Genomic DNA, 24808 nt, shown 5'->3' on the forward strand with positions numbered 1-24808 from the left:
TGCCAAATGGGAATAACCACCTGTATGGTATCTTAGAAGACCGAAGAAGATCTGTCAGTGGTTTAAGCATTCTTCTTTTTTGAAGTGTAGAAGCCGCTATATCTTGATATATTTGCACGCTTCTTCCCTGCAGGTGAATCTCTCCTTTCTCCCTTGCTTTCTGTAAAACTTCTTCTGTGTCCCTGTAGCTTAATATGCCACAGATAATGTCCCTGGGATTTTCAGAGGAACCAGGCTTAGGCCGCAATGCTCTGTGCACTCTCTCCACAGTAATGCCTTTGGCCCGTTCTGGGCCTTGCAGCGAGGTGAAAAGTAAACTCATAGCATTCATCAGGTCTTCTTTCTCCTCTGCTTCTGGAAGCCCTCTGATTCTTATATTTCGCCGTCGGCTTCTATTCTCCTGATCCTCCATCTGGAGGAGTAGGCTATTCATGGCTCTGGTATGAGTCCCTAGCGAGCCTTTGACTGCCGTATTAAAAGTCAGCATGGCGTCCTGCCCTTGCTCTAGGGATTCAACTCTATCCCCAATATGGCGGACATCCGCTTTGATAGTGGCTAGGTCTGCTGCGATCGGGGCCAGCGCTTTGTGGAGTGCCTTTTCTAAGAAGTCGCGGGTAAATGCAGTCGGCTCATCCCTGGCTTGCGAGCCGCTCACCTTCTCCGGGTCATCGTGCTGTGCGTCATAACTCGGATCACCATGGGCTCCTTTCTCCCCATGCCGCTTCGGCGCCATCTTACTTGCACGCGCGGGTGTCTGGGGAGCCGACTTCTGAATGTATTTCTCCATGTCAGAATGCTGCGGAGGGTCTCTTTTCTGATTGGCCGAGACTCCAGCAGGCTCTTTGGGTTGAATCTTCATCCCGACTCTAGGGTAGTGCTGTTAGAAAGGCTGTAGTATAATCTAGTAGCGGGAGCTCCGCTCTCAAGCAGCCGCCATCAAGCTCGGTCAGGCCACATCCCCTGGCAAATATATTTTTATCTCGCCACTAATACACGGCAAACTGGGCTTTAGAGTATAGCACTGCACCGCACAAGGGCAATTAGGCCCTCGTTTTTTTTTAAACTTTTACAGAACACAACAGGCTTTTCAACATATAAGTGCAACGCTGGACAGCGAATATATTTTTATTTCGTCAGTAATACACAGCAAACTGGGCTTTAAAATATATTATTGCACCGCTGAGCAGCAAAAATATTTTTCCTTTTTCCACTAATACATGCAAAAAAGGGCTTTAAAATGGATAACTACACCGCTGAGCGGCCAAGATATTTTTCCTTTTTCCATTAATACACGAAAAAAGGGGTTTTAAAACTGCACCGCTGAGCAGCAAATATATTTTTTCCTTTTTCCACTAATACACTGAAAAAAGGGCTTTAAAACAGATAACTGCACCGCTGAGCGGCAAATATATTTTGCCTTTGACACTAATACACGACAAAAAGGGCTGTATTTTCGCACTTCACCACACAATGGCTAATAAGCCTTTTTTTTCCCAATAATAGGAAAAAATGCTTTTGAACATATAACTGCTTTGCAAAAGGGCAAATAAGACGTAGAAATATTTCCTTGTAATAAACCCTGTTAATGGCTGTATCAAACAGCACGTGCACCCTTATAAGAACGGTTTGATGGAATTACAGAGCTGTATAATGGCAATTTATAATGGATATAATGTATATTGGATCCCCAGTCAGTGCTGCAAGGTGTAATAGGAATGTTCCTATTACCCAGGCTGTCACCTCCCCGACTGAACCCTGTTTAACAGAAATGCTGTGGAATGATTCCTCCGTATCCTTTCCCTACACCTTAAACAATCTTTCCCTGCATTTGTAAATAGTTTTTTTTTTTAGCACAATTACGTTTTTTCTATCACTGTCCCTAGCGCCTGCTGATGTCTCTCCCTGCACTAAGTACACTGGTAAATGGCGGAATCTAAGATGGCTGCCACTATTTATAGGGCTGTGACATCACAGGGCTGGCTGTTGATTGGCTGCATGCATGGCATTATGGGTGATCCCGCCTTCCCAGAGTTCCTTTCTCCATGTCCTCACACACGCAGAAGCCATTTTAGGAATAAATATGATTCATTACCACAAAGCTCGAGGAAATTTGCATTCGGTGCGAATCAAATTGTTCCTGAAATTCGGAATGAATTCCACTTTGTCAGCTTTGATTCGCTCACCTCTACTTAGGATAATCCATCCATATCAAATTAGTCCAATACACACTACCTCCAATCTTTTGAATGAAGGGGCGGTGATTTTTGTGCAAAACACCCCTTTCGCTTTTTATCAGGCACAGCACTGTGCATTTTGTAGGGTCTTTGCCTGCAACTGCAGAGAGATGCAACTCACATTGAGCTACTTCAATCAGCTTATTGGGAGGACTTGCTGAGAGATGAATCCCCCACCAATCTGATACTGGTGGAATATCCTAATGTTATGCAGTTGGGATCAAAGGCCTGAAAAAAAAAACTTTACATTTTAAGGGGAGGCGGGTAGCCTTTAATATTACTAAGCACTAAATGCAGGATAGATCTTCTATGTAATATCTGAGCTCACAGTCTGGAAATCTACATGACAAAAGTCAATAAAAAAATAAAAAACATGAAATCATTGCACAATTATGTTATTCTCGCTTACTGTAAAGAAGAGGCTGTGTTTATTGTGAAAGATGGAGGGATCTCAAAAGATTACAAAAAGCCACAGTCCTACTAAATTATCTATTATATTTTACTCTCATTAATGCCGTTCCCTGACAACACAGAGCTGTGAACTTGTTTTCTTGTCCCTTTTGGAATAAACCCTCTTACTGCTGATGGATGTTTTTTAAGAGTAGATCTGTAGCCAGACAACTCTAGTGGGACATATGTGCAGTCTCCACATCCCAGAGGCTTCCTAATGTGTCATCACTTTCCTCTTTATCTTGAAATGCTGAGATATGTTGTTTGGTTATGGACCACACAGAAGTCTTTAAAAACTCATTAGGAGACTCTGAATATCCCACAAGTTAGTATGACAATGGAGGAGGTGATTGGGGAAGCAAACAGATCTGTGCCAGACTAAACAGATTTGGGTGTTTTTTTAAATTCCTTTTTCATAACTGCAGGCATTTTCAACCATTAGCTGCAATCATTTCTGAATAGAGTCATGGAGGATAAGATGTGAATGTAATACCTCAAGTCTTATACTGTAGTTCTGTTTTAAGTGTGAAAATATAAATAAGATGAGAGAATGAGAGAAAGAAAAAAAGAAAGAAAGAAAGAAGAGAGAAAGAACAAAGAAAGAAAGGAAGAAAGAATAAATAAATGGAGAAAGAAAGAGAAAGAAAGACACAGTGAAGAAATAAAAAAATAAAAAAAGGAATGAATAAAGAAAGAAAAAGAAAGAAAGAAAAAAAAAAAGGTGAATATAGAATTGGTTAGAAAAATTGTGAAGGAGAGATAGCATTTAGAAGATAAAGAGAAATTGAAAGGTAGGAGAAAATGGAAAAGATCATTTTGTAAGTGAATGGCAAACAAAGAGGGAGGAATGAAGAAAGAGGGAAGGAGGAATGAAGAAAGAGGGAAGGCAGAATGAGACAGAGTTGTTGAGCGGGAAAGTTGATGGAAGAATAGATTGTAAAGAGAAAGAGGAGAAGACAGGAAGGGAGAAAAAATGGAAAATAAGAGAAAAAGTAGATAAGAACATTAGAACAAGAGGAAGAGAAATACGGGAAGAAAGGAAAGTCAAGAAAACAGAACAGGAGAACCAAGAGAGAAAAGATAAGAGGATGAGAGGGGAAATGGAAGAAAAAGATGAAGATAGCTCGTAATGAGATGAAAAGGAATAGAAGACGAGAGGGAAATAAGAGATGAAAACAAAAGAGAAGAGGTTGAGCATGAAGAGATGGGAAGAGAGAAAACAAAGCAGAAGACTGGGAGAGATAACAAGAAAGAGAAGATGTTAAGTTTGCAGTGATGGCATCGATCGAAGACAACAAAGAAGAGAGAAGAGGTGAAATGAAAAAGAGGCTGAGAAAAGGAGAACAGGAAGGAGAAGAGAGGGAGAGAGAAAAATAAAGAAATTAGATAGGAGATTGCAAAAGAGCAGGGACATAAGAGACAAAAATGTCAAAAGCCAAAAAATGAGAAAAATATGGTATAAGAAAGGTGGGGAGAAGAGTGGAAATAAGAGGAGAGAAAAAGACATAGGACAGGAATATCCTCATAGTGTTGGTTAATTTTACAACATTCTGCACTGAATATCTAGAACAATTGGATTTTTGCTGAGTAATTGTTATGAACTGAAGAAAAGAAAGCTTAAGGTTATTTGCACCCAAGGAGAGTAATAATGTGTGGACTTAGAGCAATATCCTAGATGTGCTTAAGGGGAAGAATGTGTGCTTTGCTCCTGTGCTGACCTTGCTAAATATCACAATGTTTATTCATTGTTTGGGCTTAATGTGAAATTATCCAGATGCTTGAGGGAGAAAATATAGCAAGACATTAGAGTCCTTCTATCTGGGCCCCGGCCTTGTCATTTTTAGTTTAATGTAAAAATCCATATCCTTTGGGCTGGTGTATCTCGTATACAGATCAGTATTTGCTCTTCACAGCAGGTGTAACACATACAATATACAAAAGTAGGTGAACATAACCCCTAGAGTAGTTGTACAAGAGGCCACCGAGTTAAGGATCACTATCTTTATGTAATCGGTGTCAGTCTGTGAGGATCCTCTAGTGATCCAAGGTTTTTATATAGAGTAGTAAACCACATGCACCCCTTAGTCAAAAAAAAAAAAAAAAGACTTCCTAGTTAATACAACATAAGAAATGAGAAATGGTAAAGCTTTTTTATTTATTTTTTAACCTTTTTGCTAAAAGGCAAAGTCAAACAGATATTAATAAGGTTTTCTGAGATATTTTTTTCTGATGACCTATCCTCTGGATAGATGATCTGTATCTGAATGGTGGAGGTCCAACACCATGGACTCCCACCGATCAGCTGTTTGAGGCAGTAGCATCATGGTCTTCTAAATATTCACAGTGCCATACATTGTATAGAGTGGAAGAGAGGAATATATTTATTGTATATTTTTTATATATATTATTATTAATTGATCATTTCACTAATTAATTATTCATATAATTTTTGTAGTATATATAAATTTATTTAAAGTCCCCCATACTATTATGGGGCCTATTATTTGTATTTTTTGTATTATTTATTTTATATCAAATTTTATATCAAATTTTGATATCTAAATTATACCAATTGTCTGTATGTATCAGCTATTCATTTGATTTTATAACACGCTATTTAGGGGTTATGTGATTTTTCTTTTTATGTGTTTTTTCCTGTAATTAATTATATACATTACACATTAATTGTTTTCCATTTTGGTCCTTATTTTATATATTTACTTATTTATTTTTGATACATGTGGGAATGTGTCTTCTTGTTCTCCATCTAAATAATCTATTGCCTTGACCGCTCTCTTTGAAGAACGACACTTAAGTAATTTTCCACAAGCACTGCAGATGGTCCTACGGAGGCGGTGTGACGTCTGACTCCTCCAGGCGCCGAATCTCCCTTCACGCTGGCCTGGGGGCGTCAAGTCTCTTAGCAACAGCTTACATCACAGGTGACATGATCGGAACAGCGATGGACTGAACCTGGAAACATCTACAGCGATATTTATGTATGTCATGCATCATAATACACTTATATGGTTAGCTTGTAAGCCCAATGTGGCAGCAAATATCTGTATGTGCCTCATTTATTTAGTTTGAACATTGTTTTTATGACCCTAGTTTAGGGAGGTTTTAGGGTAACACCCACCTCCCCTCTGACCTTATTTGCATGTGACCATTTGTGTTTGTATATATATCCAGCATGTTTGTCCATGTGTTATGCAAAATTTTCACCTGATGAAGGGGATTCTATCCCCGAAACGCGTAGTGTGGTTGCAATAAATATATCTGAAGATTCATCATTCACATCTGGTTGGTTCCTTGCACCGAGGGATGCTTTTCTCTTCCACTTTATACAAATCCTTTCTATGGGCTCTGGCAAGCTCATCTGAGGACACTTGCATCCGTGGCTGCATACCTATCTTTCAAATTGGGGATTGAATATATCTCCGACACGTCTTCAGTAGCATTGTGCCTATATTTGCACAACCCTATAAGGTGAGCCTCCAAAGTTGGAGTTTATTCTAAATTCCCAAACGTTTTTACCCTATGTGTGCCCTGTTTTTCTGTTTATACAGTAAACAACTTGCTTGTATAAAAGCTGTGCTTGGAATTGCTGCTCAGATGCAGTCACTTCAATAGGGCAAGGCTGAGCTGCGCCTAGGTCATATGACTGATGAACATGACGTCACTTGGTCTAGGGAAATCTGCAAGAAGGCCGAGGTGCTATCGTGAGCGCCGGCGCCTTCTCAAAAGTCTGATTAGCAGGTGTTGGAGACTACACTACCTTATCATGACATGCTAGTGAATCAGTTGAAAGACTGCATATCACATTAAAACAAATGGGTGGCCACACGTAGACAATACAAGTCCTGACAGAGTATCATGTCTTTTCCTTGTTTCTTTCAAAGCTGTTCATCTAAGGAAACATCAAGCCAAGGAAAGTGTCACGCCTTGCCCTGTAAATGAGATCTGCCAGGCTGGCTGCAAATGTTTGACTCGTCTCTTTGTTTTGGTTTGAGTTGAGCTGGATCATCCTTCCCTCAGGTGTACTGGGTTGATTGTTAGCGAGGCTATTTATTCCTCCTTCTCCCAGTGGCCTGTGGGGGTTATCGTTCTTTTCCTGGGAGCTCTTGATTTGTGGTGGATTGTCTGCTCACATAAGTCCTCTCCTTCATTTCCCTTTGTGTGTTTTAACTAGGCCTCTAGTGAGACGCTTGCTTCTTCTTGGTAAGAAGAAGCAGGTTGCCTTTTCCCTTTTCCCTGCTGCTTAGGGTTTGCCCAGGGAGTTCGGGTTTAGGCACAAGGGCATGTACATATCCATCCTAAGGGTATGCACATGGGCACAGCAGCTTAGGGAAAGCTTTTAGGGATCGCTAGGAGGTGACCCTTTCTCCCTAGCTTTTGGGCCTAGTCGTTTGTTCAGTTTGTTTTCCCTGTGTTTGGCTGTTTCCCTGCTGATATACCTTCCGTGACAGAAAGCTATGGGAGGGCACCTCTATACAAATGCAAATTTGGACCATATTACAGGCTTATGGGGCATTTCTTAGCAGATTTGTACTTGTGAAACTGGCTGACCTGTTGCATGTGTGCTTGGCAGCTGAAAGCATCTGTGTTGGTCCTATGTTTATATATTGTTTAAATATATGCAAATTAGCCTCTAGGAGCACTGGGAGCATTGCTGTTACACCTAGAGACTCTGGTCTCTCTGCAACTGCCGCAGCCTCTGCACTTTGATTGACAGGGCCAGACAGTAAAAAAACATCATCACACCTGGCCTTGTCAATCAAAGTCAGCTGTTTGAAGAGAAAGGAGTGTTTATATGAGCGCTGCCTTCTCTTCTTTGTTTACCTGCTTTCCGCAGCAATTCCATTCACTTCTATTGGACAGGTCTGTAGTATTCACTTGAACAGACAGACCCATCCCATAGAAGTGAATGAGGACGCCATACTTGTAATTGCAACTGCTCACCACTGCAATTGCTGAGGCAAGCAGGTAAACAGAGCAGAGAAGGCAGTGCCTATATGAGCGCCACCTTCTCTTCAAACAACGGATCGGCAGGGATGACTGGAGTTAGACCCCCACCAATCACATACTGATGACCTATCCTGGGGATAGTTCATCAATAGTAAAAAGCAAACAACCCCTTTAATACCCGCACTTTACTCCAGCCAAGAGATAAAGATCCTGAACAGAGAGCCCTCTTTATTAATCCAGAATTTCTTAAATGGGTATATGAAAATGGGACTTCCAAACTGGACAATCCCTTTAAAAACTATTGATAAAAATGCACATCTCACCTGAAGCCAGCTACCTCAGGGTAATGGCCTCTTATCATTGCAGAGCAGAGAGCATAGGCCCAACTGGGTGGGAGTCCTAAGTCAGGATTTGAGTGGTACCATCTATCCTTGGGGGGAGCGTCTTAATTGGTGTGAGGAGGCTTACAGGCCATACATGTTCCTCTGGAATTCTGGCACTGTTGAGGCGGCAATCGCCCCAAGGCAGCTGTCTATAGATGAGGTGCTGGCTCAAGGCATATTTAAAGGGTTGAACATTATTGACTTAGAGCTGCCTTTCATCTGGTTGCATTGGCGGTGGCACCTACGGTACTGAGAGCTCATTTGCATTCTCTCCTTCCCAGAATTCCAGAGGAGCATGTATGTAAGTTTCCTCACACCGATTAAGGTGCTCTCCGTAAGGAGAAATAGTACCTTCTGCACCCACCCACCTCAAGTAAAGCATTTTACTATACAAATAATTTTGGTTGGCTGACTTGAACATTGCAAGGATGTCTACTGGCATATTTTAGTTTTAAAGCAAGTTTACAGTGACACGTTATGTGTCTTTGGCTGCAATATGGGTGGTGGTATATAAATAACTTTATTAGTTCACTTATGACCAGCAAACAGTTCTATCATGGATAGATAATAATATCTTCTCTGATGCACAGGGGTCAGATTGCAGCAACAATAGCTCTCAATTACTCTTCTATGAGCCCCATGTGTTGTCTCACGTTCTCAGTTAGTCATTGCTTGGAAGATAAATACTTTGTTAAAGCTATCTGCTCTGCTATGTCTCTTCAGGGCAACTGACTTTAAATATCTCTAAGCGTGCCCTAGCTGCGATTATTATTATTTTTGTATACGATTTGGTCCTCCCATATATCCTGTCTATTGGCAGAGGGAATGACACTTGCAATATCTTCTCTCTTGATCTGTTGGCTGTCTGGGGAGCTATGAAGAGAACTGGGCTCATTTCACGTTTCTCTTGAGACATCAAGACTTGTAATAGAATACCAGTGATGGAAATTGTCTGAGTTTGTGTGCCTTGAGTATGGATGAGATGCTCACTGTCAAAATGGCAATCATTACTCAAATAGCCTGAATGGCCTGTTTTATTTGGAAACCTGCTGGGCTTGCAAGTTCATTTTGTGAAGTTTTATGATATTGTAAAGAAATACCAATGCTTGACAAGACAAAATGCTAAGAAATGAAAGAATTGCTAAAGAAAAACTTTGGTGAGAGATGAAGATCTTGCATTGACATCCAGTTTCTTTAGGGTTTTGATGCTAAACAATGTAAATTGATATTGAAAAAATGTCAACCAGCAGTTTGACCTTGATGCCTTAGTGTCCTAGGTCCTAAAACAACAAAAGGTTACATTTCCATGGTGGTTGGATGTCCTTCCCATGTTTCTGTAAATTTCTTATGAAGTCTCTGGTTTTCTCTCAATCTAAAAAAATATTGTGATAGCTAAGTTGTCTGCTCATGGACTCCAGCTCACAGGGTAATATGCCTACATGTAGTAGAGATGGCCTTGTGGTTCACCCGGCGGTCGTTTTGCGGCGTACTTTACTTGTTCACGATAAGCCGAATGGGCGAACATATGGCGATGTCCGCCGTCGCCATATTCTTTTACATTGTGAAGAACTTTGACACCATCAGGTGGTACAGCACAGCCAATTGAGATGTTTCCGCACATGGACATACCCCCTACCTTATAAATAAACCTGATCTGGCCTCTGTTTTACATTCAGTCTTTTCCCAGTGTAGGGAGAGGTTGCTGTGTGGAGCAGAGACTGTTAGGGACACCAAACGCTAGCTAATAGGGCCGCAAGCGTCCTTTTAAGGACTGATATAAGTGTGCTATTGATAGGTGTGGCTTATTGAGGGGTGCAATATACTTATAATATACTTTCTAACATAGAAAGTATATTATAGTGCATTTGTATTGTGCAGCAGTTGTGTGCGGTTCTGCTGCAATACGCAGCTACACAGAGTGCCAAGCGCTATTGGAACAAATAATTTCTACTGGTGTGGTGTGATATACCAGTTGCCCCACAAAAAGACTGATTGAAGCAGGAGTGTTATATACCAATAATATACTTTCTATATAGTGCATTTGGTTAGTGCAGCATTTGTTTGCGGTTTAGCTGCATTACCTCAGCTACAGATAGTGACAAACAACATTGGAGCAAATAATTTCTACTGGTGTAAAATACCAGTTGCACCCTAAAAAAAAATATTGAAGCAGGGGTGTGATATACCAATAATGAACTTTCTATATAGTGCATTTGGGTAGTGCAGCATTTGTTTGTGGTTTAGCTGCGTTACCTCAGCTATACAGAGTGACAAACGCCATTGGAACAAATAAATTCTACTGGTATGATATACCAGTTGCCCCCCCAAAAAAACTGATTGAAGTAGGGGTGTTATATATACCAATTATATACTTTCTATATAGTGCATTTGGGTAGTGCAGCATTGGTTTGAGGTTTTTCTGCATTACCTCAGCTACAGATAGGGAAGAACAATATTGGAACAAATCATTTCTACTGGTTTGATATACCAGTTGCCCCCCCAAAAAACGGATTGAAGCAGGGGTGTGATATACCAATAATATACTTTCTATATAGTGCAATTGGGTAATGCAGCATTTGTTTGCAGTTTTGCTGTGTTGCCTCAGCTACACAGAGTGAAAAACACTATTTGAAGAAATAATTTCTACTGGTGTGATTTACCAGTTGCCCCCCCAAAAAAACGGATTGAGGCAGGGGTGCTATATACCAATAATATACTTTCTATATAGTGCATTTAGGTAGTGCATCATTTGTTTGCGGTTTAGCTGCATTACCTCAGCTACACAAAGTGAAAAACGCCATTTGAACAAATAATTTCTACTGGTGTGATATACCAGCCCCCCCCCCCTCCCCCCCAAAAGTGATTGAAGCAGGGGTGTGATATACCTTCTTCCACAAATACTGCTCTTCTATAGGGACTTTTGTCACAGGGTCATTTTGAAAATGACAGGCAGTGGAAGAGGCAGGCCATTCCACAGGGGTGGTAGGGGTTGGGCAGGTGCACCAGGCCGGAGACTAAGTGAAGTTGCCTAAGATCCGTGCAATTACATCAAAGGACGCACCAGACTTGGTTGAGTGGCTTACTCAGCCTTCCGCTTCTGCACCCTCCACATCCTCTCTATCTGCACACTCTTCACTCTCTGCTGAGTGCACCCCCCAAAGACACCTGTTGCTGCCTACTCTGAGATCTCTAATGTCAGTGGTGGTGAAGGGGACGAGGATAATGTGTCTATAGACATCACATGGGTGCCCACAAGAGAGGAAGAGGAGGGGAGTTCAGAGGAAGAGCCGGAGCAGCAGATAGGGATGAGAAGGAGGAGAAGCAGGCAGAACTTACAGTGCATAGGTGGCAAAAAGCAGACTGCTAATGTATCTGGAACAAGCTATCCACCATGCGCGGTCAAATCTGGTGCTCCCAGGACGCGGACACATGGTTCCGCAGTGTGGGCTCTTTTTAACATGTTCACTGCTAACAATAGTGTTGCCATCTGCAGCCTGTGCTGTCAACGCATAAGTCATGGTAAGCCCAACATTCACCTAGGGACGACCGCCTTAAGAAGGCACCTGGCCTCCCATCACCGAGCCCAGTGGGAGCAACACCATCAGAACCCACAAAGACACACTCCTGGTGCTCCATGTCCTGCCTCTTCTCCTTCCTCTTCTCCTCTCTCATTCCATTTGTCCTCCACTCCACCTTCCACCGTGTCATCGTCGTGTTCATCTGGCAAAGGTAGGCTTCCGTGGCCCAAATGTTCGAGCGTAAAAACATGATTACGCCGGATAACCCTCTTGCCCAATGGCTGACTGCCGGCTTGTCGGGACTGCTAGCCCGCCAACTACTGCCATATAAATTGGTGGACTCGGAGGCCTTCAGAAAATTTGTGGCCATTGGCACACCGCAATGGAAGATACCAGGAAGGAAATATTTCTCCCAGAAGGGCATCCGGAGCTTTATGACCTTCTTCTCCTCCTCCTCTCCGCCATTCTCCGCCTCCTCCTCGGCTGACTCCTTCTTTTTCACTGCTACCGCCTCTTCCGCTGCACCCGCCAAGCTCCCTAGAACCTATTCGACGTGCCAGGTGAGACGTTGTCATGCTGTGCTGCGGCTGTTGTGCCTGGAAGCCAAGAGCCACACTGGTCCTGCACTCCTTTCAGCTTTGCGGTCACTGACTGATAAGTGGCTAATCCCGCTCAATTTGACAGTTGGTAAAGTGGTGTGCGACAACAGTGCCAATCTGCTGAGTGCTCTGAAAAAGGGAAAAATGACACACATGCTAAACTTAGTCGTGCAGCGATTCGTTGCCAAAAACCACGGGGTCCAGGACGTCTTGCGGCAGGCCAGGAAAATCTGGCCATTTTAGAAGATCTTATACGGCCATGGCTCGCCTTGCTGACGTTCAGTTGCGACATCACCTGCTCATCAGGCATCTGATTTGTGACTGCCCGACGCGCTGGAACTCCACCTTGTATATGCTTGATAGGCTGCTCCAGCGGAAACGCGCAGTTAACGATTACCTGTACGAACTCTGCTGCAGGACAGGTTCTGGGGAGCATGGTTTCTTTTCACCGCGCCAGTGGCTGCTCATGACAGACTTCTGCGGCCATTTGATGAAATCACTAAACTGGTCAGTTGCAGCCAGGGCGGCATCAGTGACATAGTACAGTGACATAGTACCTTAAGCTTTCTTTCTGGAGCATTCATTGCGTCGTGTCATTGATCAAGCCGTCGAGGAGCAGGAAGATGAGGAAGTCGCAATGCTGGATGAATTCCCAGGGGGGGCTATTCTATCTAAAACAAATCAACAGGAGTCTGATGAGGAGTCAGAGGAGGATGGTGTTGGGGCGAAGGGGAGCAAGAAGAGGATTCTTTAAATGTTTCTGGGATCCCTGGTGCTGTCTGTGGCTGGGGGGAGGAAACCGAGGATGTCATTATCCTGGACGATGAGCAGGAGCCAGGCCACTCCACTGCTTCCAGTTTAGTGCAAATGGGGGCCTTTATGCTCAGTGTTTGAAGAGGGACCCCCGTATAAAAAGCATAAAGGCCAAGGACCAGTACTGGGTGGCAACGTAATTAGACCCCGGTACAAACACAAAATAGCGGAAATGTTACCACCATCACAGAGAGCTGTCAGAATGCAGCACTTCCAGGCCTTGCTTTGAGAAATGCTGCATTCTGCTTTTTTGGGCACTAGTAGAGGATTTCCACTGACAGAGAAACAGTTGCGGGTACCAATCCAACAGCGCATGCAAGAAGAGGGCGGTTTGAAGATGTGTTGGTCACTTCGGATATGAGATCATTCTTGCAGCCAACCCATCGACAGCCACCCTCCGTATCCAGCCTCATGGATGGCCTAGACTGACAGGTGTCCGATTACATCGGGTTAACAGCCGATGTGGACGCTCTGAGAAGAGAGGAACCCCTGGACTACTGGGTGTGCAGGCTTGACCTGTGGCCAGAACTGGCACAAGGATGGCATGATACTGTTGGTTTGCCCCTCGTCCAGTGTCCTGTCCGAAAGAACTTCCAGCGCTGCACGGGGGATCGTGACCGATAAGCGCATTCGCCTAGCTCACAACAGTGCGGACTACCTCAAATTTCTAAAAATGAATGAGGCATAGATCTTGGAGGAATTCAACACCTGTGATTAATATCCTGTGACCATCTAATAGACCTCCAGACATCATACTTACATGTTCTTATATGTCCGCTGAATGCATTATTTTTGGGGCCTGTAGTACACTGGCCTGCTTGAAAATTGATATCCAATGACCGTGTAATCCACCTTCAGCCACTGACTTACTTGATCTTTTATGTCCGCTAAAAATGCATAATTTTTGGGGCCTGTAGTACACTGGCCTGCAGGGAAATTGATATTCAATGACCGTGTAATCTACCTCCAGCCACATACTTACTTGTTCTTTTGTGTACGCTGAATGCACAATTTTTGGGGCCTGTAGTACACTGGCCTGCTGGAAAATTGATATCCAATGACCGTGTAATCTAACTCCAGCCACATACTTACTTGTTCTTTTAGAAAAAAAGAAAGTTCAGCAGCTCTCACCTGCCCCACATTCACCTGTGAGCACGGAGGACACGTGTCAGGTCCGGGTAACGTATTGCAATATGGTTGAAGAAATCCAGCTCCACTTCGGTAAAGGAATCATTTATTTTGCTTGCGGTAAAATCACATCCAGTTACAGTTACAAAGTAGTTGTCTACGTGTTTCGGGCTACTGAAGACAATTGGCCCCCCTTACTCATGACACAATACAACATTAAAAAGTGGCAATTTTCTCACGCGCATGCAAAATGCATTACAATGTTTTGCACTCGCGCTGAAAAATCGTGCATGTTTCCGCAACGCACCTTTTCCCGCAACGCTCATGTGAAACCAGCCTAAGAAGCACAAGGTTTTGCAAATCCAGGAATTAGCAGGTGTTGCTAAGATCTGATGATATTTTAAAGCACCTAGTTCCAACCATTGGCAGAGGGAGTGGAGGTCATAAAAATACATGAGAGCAAAGTTTTTTTGCCACATAAAACCTTAAAACTTAGATTAAGTTGTGTAGGATGATTTTGTGATGCCTCCTGTTTGTTGATGTACCAATTATCGCTACTTTGGTTTATTACCCTGGCAGATTGCTAATTGCCTAGGCCAAGAACAAAGAAGAACAACAAAGAACTTGAATGATAGGAAGAGGTGCAGGAGTCAAACCTCTGCTCGACTAATTAGAAGCATGGCGTGTAGTGATCTATTCAGTATTACAAGTGAAAATAGACACATTCCAAGCCTAGGGTGCCAAATACGTAGATTCTACACAAACCATCAGAAGGCGTTTGCACAACATTGAGCTTAAAGATAGAGGTCCAGCTATGTAATTAAGGTCACGCCACCACTCTCAAAGCCTATCATGATGGACAGCAAGATGGCAATATAGGCTAGAATCGAGGTCTATCCTCTTAATTGATGAGTCCTGCTTTTGTCTCTGATTCAATAATAGCCAAAGATTGGTCTGGAGATAATGTGGGCACCACCTCTCTAGTTTTCAGTTTAGGTACAGTAATAGCTACAATACATTGATTTAGTCATTGAATCAGTTGTTTGTCCTAGGAAAAGTTTTTCAACACGACTACACCAGACCACAAGTTGCTCTTGTTAAAGTGAGCAGCCTATGTGACATAAATGTGCTACCATGGCCTGCAGAGTCTCTGGCCTTGTCTTCCATCAAGCATATCGAGGACATCAAGGATCATCAATTGCAAAAGGAGCTGCCAGCAGTGGATCTTGAAGATTTGCATGCTCAAGTGCATTTAGCATGACAGAACATTCCTCAGGCAACCATTAATAACCTCATTGATAGAATGCCGAGTGTGTGTATTTCTTTGAGTGGCTCTCATACTCGATACTGAATAAATCAAGATGTTTTGAATATTTTGTTTCCTTTTTCTTTCCCAAAAATATTCTTTTTACACCACTCATCTCAGGATATAATGGCTACATAGAGGCAAACAGAGCGACTCCTGAAAGAGTGTAGCAAAATCATGTTTTTTCATGATGATTGTAAGTTAAATAAACAGCCTAAGGCTACTTTCACACTCGCGTTTTGGGCGGATCCATCATGGATCCGCTATAATAATACAACCGTATACATCCGTCATGAACGGATTCACTTGTATTATCTGTAACATAGCCAAGAGAGATCCGTCATGAACTCCATTGAAAGTCAATGGGAGAAAGATCCGTTTTCTATTGTGCCAGATTGTGTCAGAGAAAACGGATCCAGCCCCATTGACTTACATTGTGTGCCATGTCGGATCTGTTTGTCTCAGTTTCGTCAAGTGGACAGCAAACCGTTGCAGGCAGCGTTTTGGTGTCCACCTCCAGAGCGGAATGGAGACTGATCGGAGGCAAACTGATGCATTCTGAGCGGATCCTTTTCAATTCAGAATGCATTAGGGCAAAACTGATCTGTTTTGGACCGCTTGTGAGAGCCCTGAATGGATCTCAGAAACAGAAAGCCAAAACGCAAGTGTGAAAGTAGCCTTTGGCATTGCATATGTGTATATTTTAACCCTTCCAGCCCCAGAGGTTTTTTTGTTTTTGCATTTTGCTTTTAACTCCCTACCTTTCCGGGGCATAATTATTATTTTTATTTTATTCACATAGCCATGTGAGGGCTTGTTTTTTGTGGGACTAGTTGCAATTCCATCATTTAATATTGCATAGGATGTAGTGGGAAACTGAAAAAAATACATCTAAATTGGGTGAAATTGGAAAAAAATGCAATTTTGCTACCGTTTTATGGGTTTTATTTTTACGACTTTCCCTATGCAGTAAAACTGACCTGTTATTTCCATTCTCCAGGTCAGTATAATTATAGAGATACTGCATATGTATAGTTTATCTTGCAATTTAATACCGAAAAAAAACAAAAACTTTTTGTCGCCATATTCTGACACCTCATTTGAAATTATGAGGATTTTACTATGTTCCTATGAAGCTCTGCCACAGGCAGTGACTCCATAGGACCTAATGTGCGGTAACCTTGTATCACTGAGGAATACAGAGGCTGACACACACACACTCGTTGCCGGAGGGAGCCAGAACACATCTAGAAGTGCTTGCTTCTGAGTCTTCGTGCTCCCACATTTGAGAACGGCATTTGAGAGGTTAAAAGAATGCGATTTATTGTCTGTTTTAAACTGCAGGTACCAGGTGGCTATGGCACCAACCATTCTCCCAGGAGCAGTCGCCATCTATAAAGTCCTGCCCAGCGACGTACATGTCGGGAAGGGGTTAAGCAGCACGAAGGTTATACTGACACCTTTTTACCAATTGTTTTATTGTTGTTGGCTAACATTTTTTTTTTTATAGGCACAGGACTGTTTGGTCACATTATCAAATTATGTATGCCCTCCAGCTACAGTAAGAGCATATGTCTGTGAGATGATAAATAGCAGTGCCCAGCAGACCTAGTAGGTAGGCAGAAAGAAAGTGTGTGCCAGGGGAGAAGCTGATGTTAGAGACAGATTCAGCCATGCTTCTGCATTTTAGTCAGCTGGCAAGTGGAGGTGTAAGGCAGAAATCTTAAACTTACAGCACCTCAGGTCATAGATAAGTCTACAAAGGAACTGAGCATCTCAATGAGTAGAGGTAGCTTGGAGCATGGATAGCCAACTTGCACTAGTCGGACCTTATGGGACCACAAAGCTCAGTCAGGCAAAATGTAAGCTACAACTGTATGTATGACATGGAGAGAGACTGTAACCTGTGAGACAATGTGACTTTTGAAGAATGAGATATTGCAGCCTAGGAAAGCCTGTGCAGAGAAAGCATGTGTCATCAAAAAGAGGAGTACCATGACTTTATAGTCAGTGTGCAGATTTTTCAGAACTGTACCATGTGAAGAAATACCTATGGGGATAACAGCAGATATAGTCATCTTTATTGCTGACACTCTGAAGAGGCCAAAAGAAAGTGCTATAAATAATATTTGCCACTTACAAAAAGACTGTGTCCATTTTGAGAGACTTTGAATCCACCAGGTGCATTACTTTATGTAATACTGTAACCAGTAAGCATGTTACCTGACATGAGTAGTGTTGATCACGAATATTCAAATTGCAAATTTCTATCGAGAATATAGGTACTTCGAAAATTTGCGAATATTTCGATTATAGTGATATATATTCGTAATTTCTAATATTTAGAAAATGTATTGCAAATTTTCGGAATGCAAATTTTTTAATTGCCGAGTAAAAACATGATTCCTCCCTGCTTCTTGCTTGTGGGCCAATGACTCATTGGCCCACAAGCAAGAAGCAGGGAGGAATCATGACTTTAAATGGGAAAAATACATAGTAACATAGTACATAAGGCTGAAAATAGACATTTGTCCATCCAGTTCGGCCTGTCATACTGCAAGTTGATCCAGAGGAAGGCAAAAAAAAACCTGTGAGGTAGAAGCCAATTTTCCTCACTTTAGGGGAATAAAAAATTCCTTCCCGACTCCAATCAGGCAATCAGAATAACTCCCTGGATCAACGAACCCCCCTCTCTAGTCGCTATAGCCTGTAATATTATTACACTCCAGAAATACATCCAGGCCCCTCTTGAATTCCTTTATTGTACTATTGTAAATGATGAATATTCTAAAAAACTAATATATAGCACTATATTGAAAATATTAGTTTTTTCGAATAGTCGTAATATTCTAAAACAAGAATATATAGCAATATAGCGAATATTCGAAAAAAAAAAAACGAATAATCCATCAGTATTGCTAATGCCGAAAAAAAACAGGAATAGATCCAAAACAGAGATGATACTTGAATGGAATATTTGCATGTCTTCTGTGTTTTGTACCCACTACCAAATCATAAGCCAATGCTGATGTCACCATACAGGCCTTACAGCTGCTACACAGACAGGATCCGTTGTGAGTCTCATTTTTCCTTCCATCTGACAGATCAGAAGAAGAGTCAAATAAGTGGTGATGTCATCCAGGCTAAAAAAGGAAAAATAGTGGCCCAGTCATGGAGTGGGGAGGGTGGGAGAAAAGCTTGAGAAGTCCACAGAGTGGCCCAATGACATAGTGGTTAGGTGGAAGCAGCATGAGGAGACAACAGAGTGGCCCAGTGATATAGAGGTGAGGTGGCAGCAGCAACAGAAGTAGGAGGCTACAGAGTGGCATAATAACATAGTGTGGAGATGGCAGCAGCAGCATGAGGCTACAAAGTGGCACAATGTCAGAGTGTAGAGGTGGCAGCAGCAGCATGAGAAGGCCACATAGTGGCAAGGTGACATAGTGTTGAGGTAGCAGCAGCATAAGAAGGCCACAATGACAGAGTGTGGAGGTGGCAGCACCAGAATGAGAAGACCACAGAGTGCAAAGGTGACATAGTGTCAGGACTCGAACCCATGGCCAGTCATGTCCCAGGCAGTAGCTCTACCCACTAGGCCACCATCTCTCCTTAGACTATTCTCTAGCTAACCTCTAGCTAACTTCTAGCTAACTTCTAGCTACCTCTCTTGTCCTTGCCTTGACCTGCTGATTATTCCAATCTCTTGCACCTGCTACTTCCCTATAAAACCCAGCCCTTGAACCCAGCCCTTTGCTGGTTATTGTGCCTCCAAGCCTGTAGCAATCTTCCTCTCTGCTCCTCCACCACTATTGCTGATTTACTATTGTTGCCAACCCGGACTGTTTGACCTTGCTGATTTGCCGCCTGCATTGACTCACTGCTTACCACCGACCACGCCTCTGTCTACTCCTGCTGTTACCTCGCTGCCATCTCTGCTGCCGACCCGGACTGATCGACCACGCTACCTGCCTCCTGCCTCTGTGGGCCTCTACCACTGGACTCCATACTTCCAGTTCGGGTGTACTCTGACTCAGGTGAGCCTCGATTGATACTACCATCCTTAACAGAATAACCAGCCCAAAAAAAAATGGAGTCCGCAGTGGCCACCCTGCGCAAGCAGGTGTCTGAGCTGCAAGATTTCGGCACCACCTACCAGGAGAAATTTTCGCAACTCCAAGGCCTGGTACAGAGTCAACAGGGGGAGATCATTGAGCTCCAACGGCAACTCCTGGACGTACGCGGCACGGCTGCAGACACCCGCATGCCACTACCCTCGAAATTCAATGGAGATCGTCGCCAGTATCGGGGCTTTCTCAATCAGTGCCGTATCTACTTCCGGATGCATCCGGCCCCCTTTTCCACTGACGAGAAGAAAGTATTGTTCATTGTTAACCTCCTGACGGACGAGGCCCTGGCATGGGCGTCTCCATACGTGGAAATCGATTGATACACAGTCTTCGACAAGGAAGACGCTCTGTCGCCGAGTACGCCGCAGAGTTCCGCCGCTGGGTCTCAGACACCAACTGGAACCCAGCTGCTCAAAGGAGCCAATTTCGGCGAGGTCTATCGGAGGCGATCAAAGATGAACTTGCCAGACTTGAAGCCCCGGATGATTTGGACGACTTCATTCAGGTGTGTGTCCGTATTGATCAGAGGCTCACCGAGAGAAGGAAAGAAAGGCTCTGGTTCTAAGGCGACAGACCCATTTACTCTACTACCTAGCAGGTCGCCCAACCTCCCATAGAGCCGATGCTGGTTGACGCAGTGCGCAAGACTCTGTCCGTAGCAGAAAAAGAACGACGACTGGCCGAAGGCCTCTGCCTCTACTGTGGGGAGCCAGGGCACATTGCCATCAAATGCCCCAACAAATCCCGCAGAACCATTGCCGTCACTAAACTGCGAGAGCAGCGGCAGGCCGCAACCCCACCGGTGACGGCAGAGACAACTGAGTTAGCAGCCACCGGGTCCCACTTCACCATTCTAATTGTCATTACCATCGGGGATCGACAATTTCTCTGTTCTGCAATGCTCGACTCCGGGGCTGGCGACAATTTTATGGATTTAACTTTTGCTCACGAGAACAACATTCCGCTTGTAACCAAGACAGCCCCCATCGATCTGGAAACGGTGGATGGGTCCCCACTCTCCTCGGGACCAGTTACACATCAGACCGCAGATTTACAGCTCCACATTAAAACCGACCACCACGAGACGATCCACTTCTCTTTGATTGCCTCCCCCAAGTTTCCGGTGATCTTGGGCATCCCGTGGTTAGCCACTCACAACCCTTCGGTGGACTGGGAAACCCGCTGTCTACAGTTCACATCCGAGTTCTGCTCTTCGAACTGTCTGCATGAACCTGCTTCCCCAACGCCCAAAGAATCTATCATCTCGGAACCAACTGTCAAGGAGCTGTTGCCTCCACAATATAGCGAGTTTCAGGATGTCTGCGACAAAAAAAACACAGACAAGCTGCCCCTGCATCGACCATACGACTGCCCAATTGAATTATTACCTGGGGCTGAAATACCCTTCGGCAGCATCTACTCCCTCTCGGAGCCTGAACTCAAGGCCCTGAAGGACTACTTGGACGAGGACCTAAAGAAGGGCTTCATTCGACCCTCCACCTCCCCCACGGGAGCACCCTTCTTCTTCGTGGAGAAAAAAGACTCCTCTCTACGCCCTTGCATTGACTACCGCAAGCTGAATGATGTTACGGTAAAAAAACGTTACCCTCTCCCCCATATTTCGGAACTTCTCGAGAGACTCCGGGCAGCGAAGGTCTTTACGAAGCTCGATCTTCGAGGGGCCTATAATCTGGTTCGCATTCGCCCCGGGGATGAATGGAAGACCGCCTTTCGCACACGATACAGACATTTTGAATACAAACCGGATTCCAAAAAAGTTGGGACACTATACAAATCGTGAATAAATACTGAATGCAATGATGTGGAGGTGCCAACTTCTAATATTTTATTCAGAATAGAACAAAAATCATGGAACAAAAGTTTAAACTGAGAAAATGTACCATTTTAAGGGAAAAATATGTTGAATCAGAATTTCATGGTGTCAACAAATCCCCAAAAAGTTGGGACAAGGCCATTTTCACCACTGTGTGGCATCTCCCCTTCTTCTTACAACACTCAGACGTCTGGGGACCGAGGAGACCAGTTTCTCAAGTTTAGAAATAGGAATGCTCTCCCATTCTTGTCTAATACAGGCCTCTAACTGTTCAATCGTCTTGGGCCTTCTTTGTTGCACCTTCCTCTTTATGATGCGCCAAATGTTCTCTATAGGTGAAAGATCTGGACTGCAGACTGGCCATTTCAGTACCCGGATCCTTCTCCTACGCAGCCATGATGTTGTGATTGATGCAGAATGTGGTCTGGCATTATCTTGTTGAAAAATGCAGGGTCTTCCCTGAAAGAGATGACGTCTGGATGGGAGCATATGTTGTTCTAGAACCTAAATATATTTTTCTGCATTGATGGTGCCTTTCCAGACATGCAAGCTGCCCATGCCACACACACCCCATACCATCAGAGGTGCAGGCTTCTGAACTGAGCGTTGATAACAACTTGGGTTGTCCTTGTCCTCTTTGGTCCGGATGACATGACGTCCCAGATTTCCAAAAATAACTTTGAATCGTGACTCGTCTGACCACAGAACAGTCTTCCATTTTGCCACACTCAATTTTAAATGATCCCTGGCCCAGTGAAAACGCCTGAGCTTGTGGATCTTGCTGAGGAATGGCTTTTTCTTTGCACTGTAGAGTTTCAGCTGGCAACGGCGGATGGCACGGTGGATTGTGTTCACTGACAATGGTTTCTGGAAGTATTCCTGAGCCCATTCTGTGATTTACTTTACAGTAGCATTCCTGTTTGCGGTGCAGTGTCATTTAAGGGCCCGGAGATCACGGGCATCCAGTATGGTTTTACTGCCTTGACCCTTACGCACAGAGATTGTTCCAGATTCTCTGAATCTTCGGATGATGTTATGCACAGTTGATGATGATAGATGCAAAGTCTTTGCAATTTTTCGCTGGGTAACACCTTTCTGATATTGTTCCACTATCTTGCTGCGCAACATTGTGGGAATTGGTGATCCTCTACCCATCTTGGCTTCTGAGAGACACTGCCACTCTGAGAAGCTCTTTTTATACCCAATCATGTTGCCAATTGACCTAATTAGTGTTAATTGGTCTTCCAGCTCTTCGTTATGCTCAAATTTACTTTTTCCAGCCTCTTATTGCTACTTGTCCCAACTTTTTGGGGATTTGTTGACACCGTGAAATTTTGAATAAACGTATTTTTCCTTTAAAATGATACATTTACTCGGATTAAACGTTTGTTCTGTCATCTACGTTCTATTACAAATAAAATATTGACATTTGCCATCTCCACATCATTGCATTCAGTTTTTATTCACGATTTGTATAGTGTCCCAACTTTTTTGGAATCCGGTTTGTACTTAGTTATGCCCTTCGTACTTTGCAATGCCCCAGCCACTTTCCAACATTTCATTAATGACGTCCTTAGGGACATGCTGGATCTGTTCGTAGTGGTATACCTGGACGATATTTGAATTTTCTCTGAAAATCTCGAACAACATCGCGAACATGTCCGCAGGTGTTACAAAGACTCCGCGAGCAGTCCCTTTACATCAAGCTCGAGAAATGCGAGTTCGGACAGACCACCACCCAGTTTCTCGGTTACATCATCTCCCCGGAAGGGCTGAGTATGGATCCTCGGAAAATTCAGGCTGTAATAGATTGGCCTCCCCCTAAGAACGAAAAGGAAATACAGAGGTTTGTCGGCTTTGCCAACTTTTACCGAAAATTCATTCGGAACTTCTCAAAAATCGTTACTCCAATTACCCAGTTAACCAAAAAGATTGTGCCCTTTTCCTGGACACCCGAAGCACAGGAAGCCTTCACCAAGCTTAAATCCCTCTTCACGTCTGCTCCAATTCTGATCCATCCTAATCCCGAACTGCCATTCACAGTCGAAGTGGACGCTTCCGACACCGCAGTAGGCGCTGTCCTATCACAACGTACGGGAGAAAAGATGCTTTTACACCCTTGTGCCTTCTTCTCTCGCCAAATGTCCCCCGCAGAGAGGAACTATGAATGGGTAATAAGGAATTGCTGGCAATCAAAGATGCCTTCTCGGAGTGGAGACATCTATTGGAGGGGGCCATCAATCCCATAACTGTGTTTACTGACCACCGAAACCTCAAATTCATCCGTTCTGCCAAAAGGCTTTCCGCCAGACAAGCCAGATGGAGCCTTTTTTTTTCTCGATTTAATTTCATTATCACTGTATGAAAATAAGACGGGATGTCCAGCTTTCCAAAAAAGACGTTGTTCTTTATTCCAAAATAACACAGGATAAAAGACAATCCAACACGGCAAACAGGTCTACATGTTTCGGATGCTCTAATACTGATCCTTATTCATGACACATTGGTTGCTGAATGGCTACATACTTAAATAGCTGAACTTCCTAGCACTCACAGATGGTTTGGATTAGCAGGAGTGGACACACAAAATGGGTTCCGCCTACTATCCAAATGCCATGTGAGTATAAGGGCAAAGACACATATAGAAATAAAAAGTTGGATATGTCAAAAAACACATAAACTGTTTTAAAAGTGTATCTGAGCAAAGATCAGTAATGCAGGATTAAATCATGTTTGCGATTTAACCCTGCTGGGACCCGGGATCCCATACAAAAAATCCAGTAGGATTCCCTGTTAAAGAGCTTTCTCTTATAGTCACCACCTCTAGCAGGAGGATTAACCCTTTCTAGGGCCTGTACCTGAAAACCTGCGGTGTCTCCCTGATGAGAGACCGCGAAATGTAGACTGGCCGCTGAAACATTTCTTTCTTTGGTATGTGGGATGTCTGAGAGATGTTTACAAATTCTGACTTTTAAACTATTGGTTGTACATCCAATATATTGCAAACTGCATATAGTGCAGGTAATGCAATACACCACATAGTTCGTGTTGCAATCCGATTCTGCCTCCGATCTCCCGAATGCTCGGGTGGGTGAAATACAGCAGGCCACACACAACGCTTCCTGTGAACCAGATTTTTCACAAGCAAGGAAGTCAAAAAACGCAAGGCCGGGCGCAAGCACGCCAGGACCCAATCGCTACCCTTCACGCACCAGGAGACCGTGAGTACATCCCAAGTGGTGAACATATCTTCACGTTGTATATTCTGTCTAGAGGTCTCTCTTTCTCTCCAACTCACCATTTCAACCTGTACCACACCATTCTTGACATCAATAGACTGGCTCGTAATCTTACTCTGAAAAAACACTTTCATCAATCAGATCCATCCAAACGTGAGGATCCCAGGGGGGCCACACCGCATGAAAATGACTCAACCGGCACGCACAGC

This window comes from Bufo gargarizans, chromosome 1, assembly GCF_014858855.1.
Source record: "Bufo gargarizans isolate SCDJY-AF-19 chromosome 1, ASM1485885v1, whole genome shotgun sequence".
NCBI lineage: Eukaryota > Metazoa > Chordata > Amphibia > Anura > Bufonidae > Bufo > Bufo gargarizans.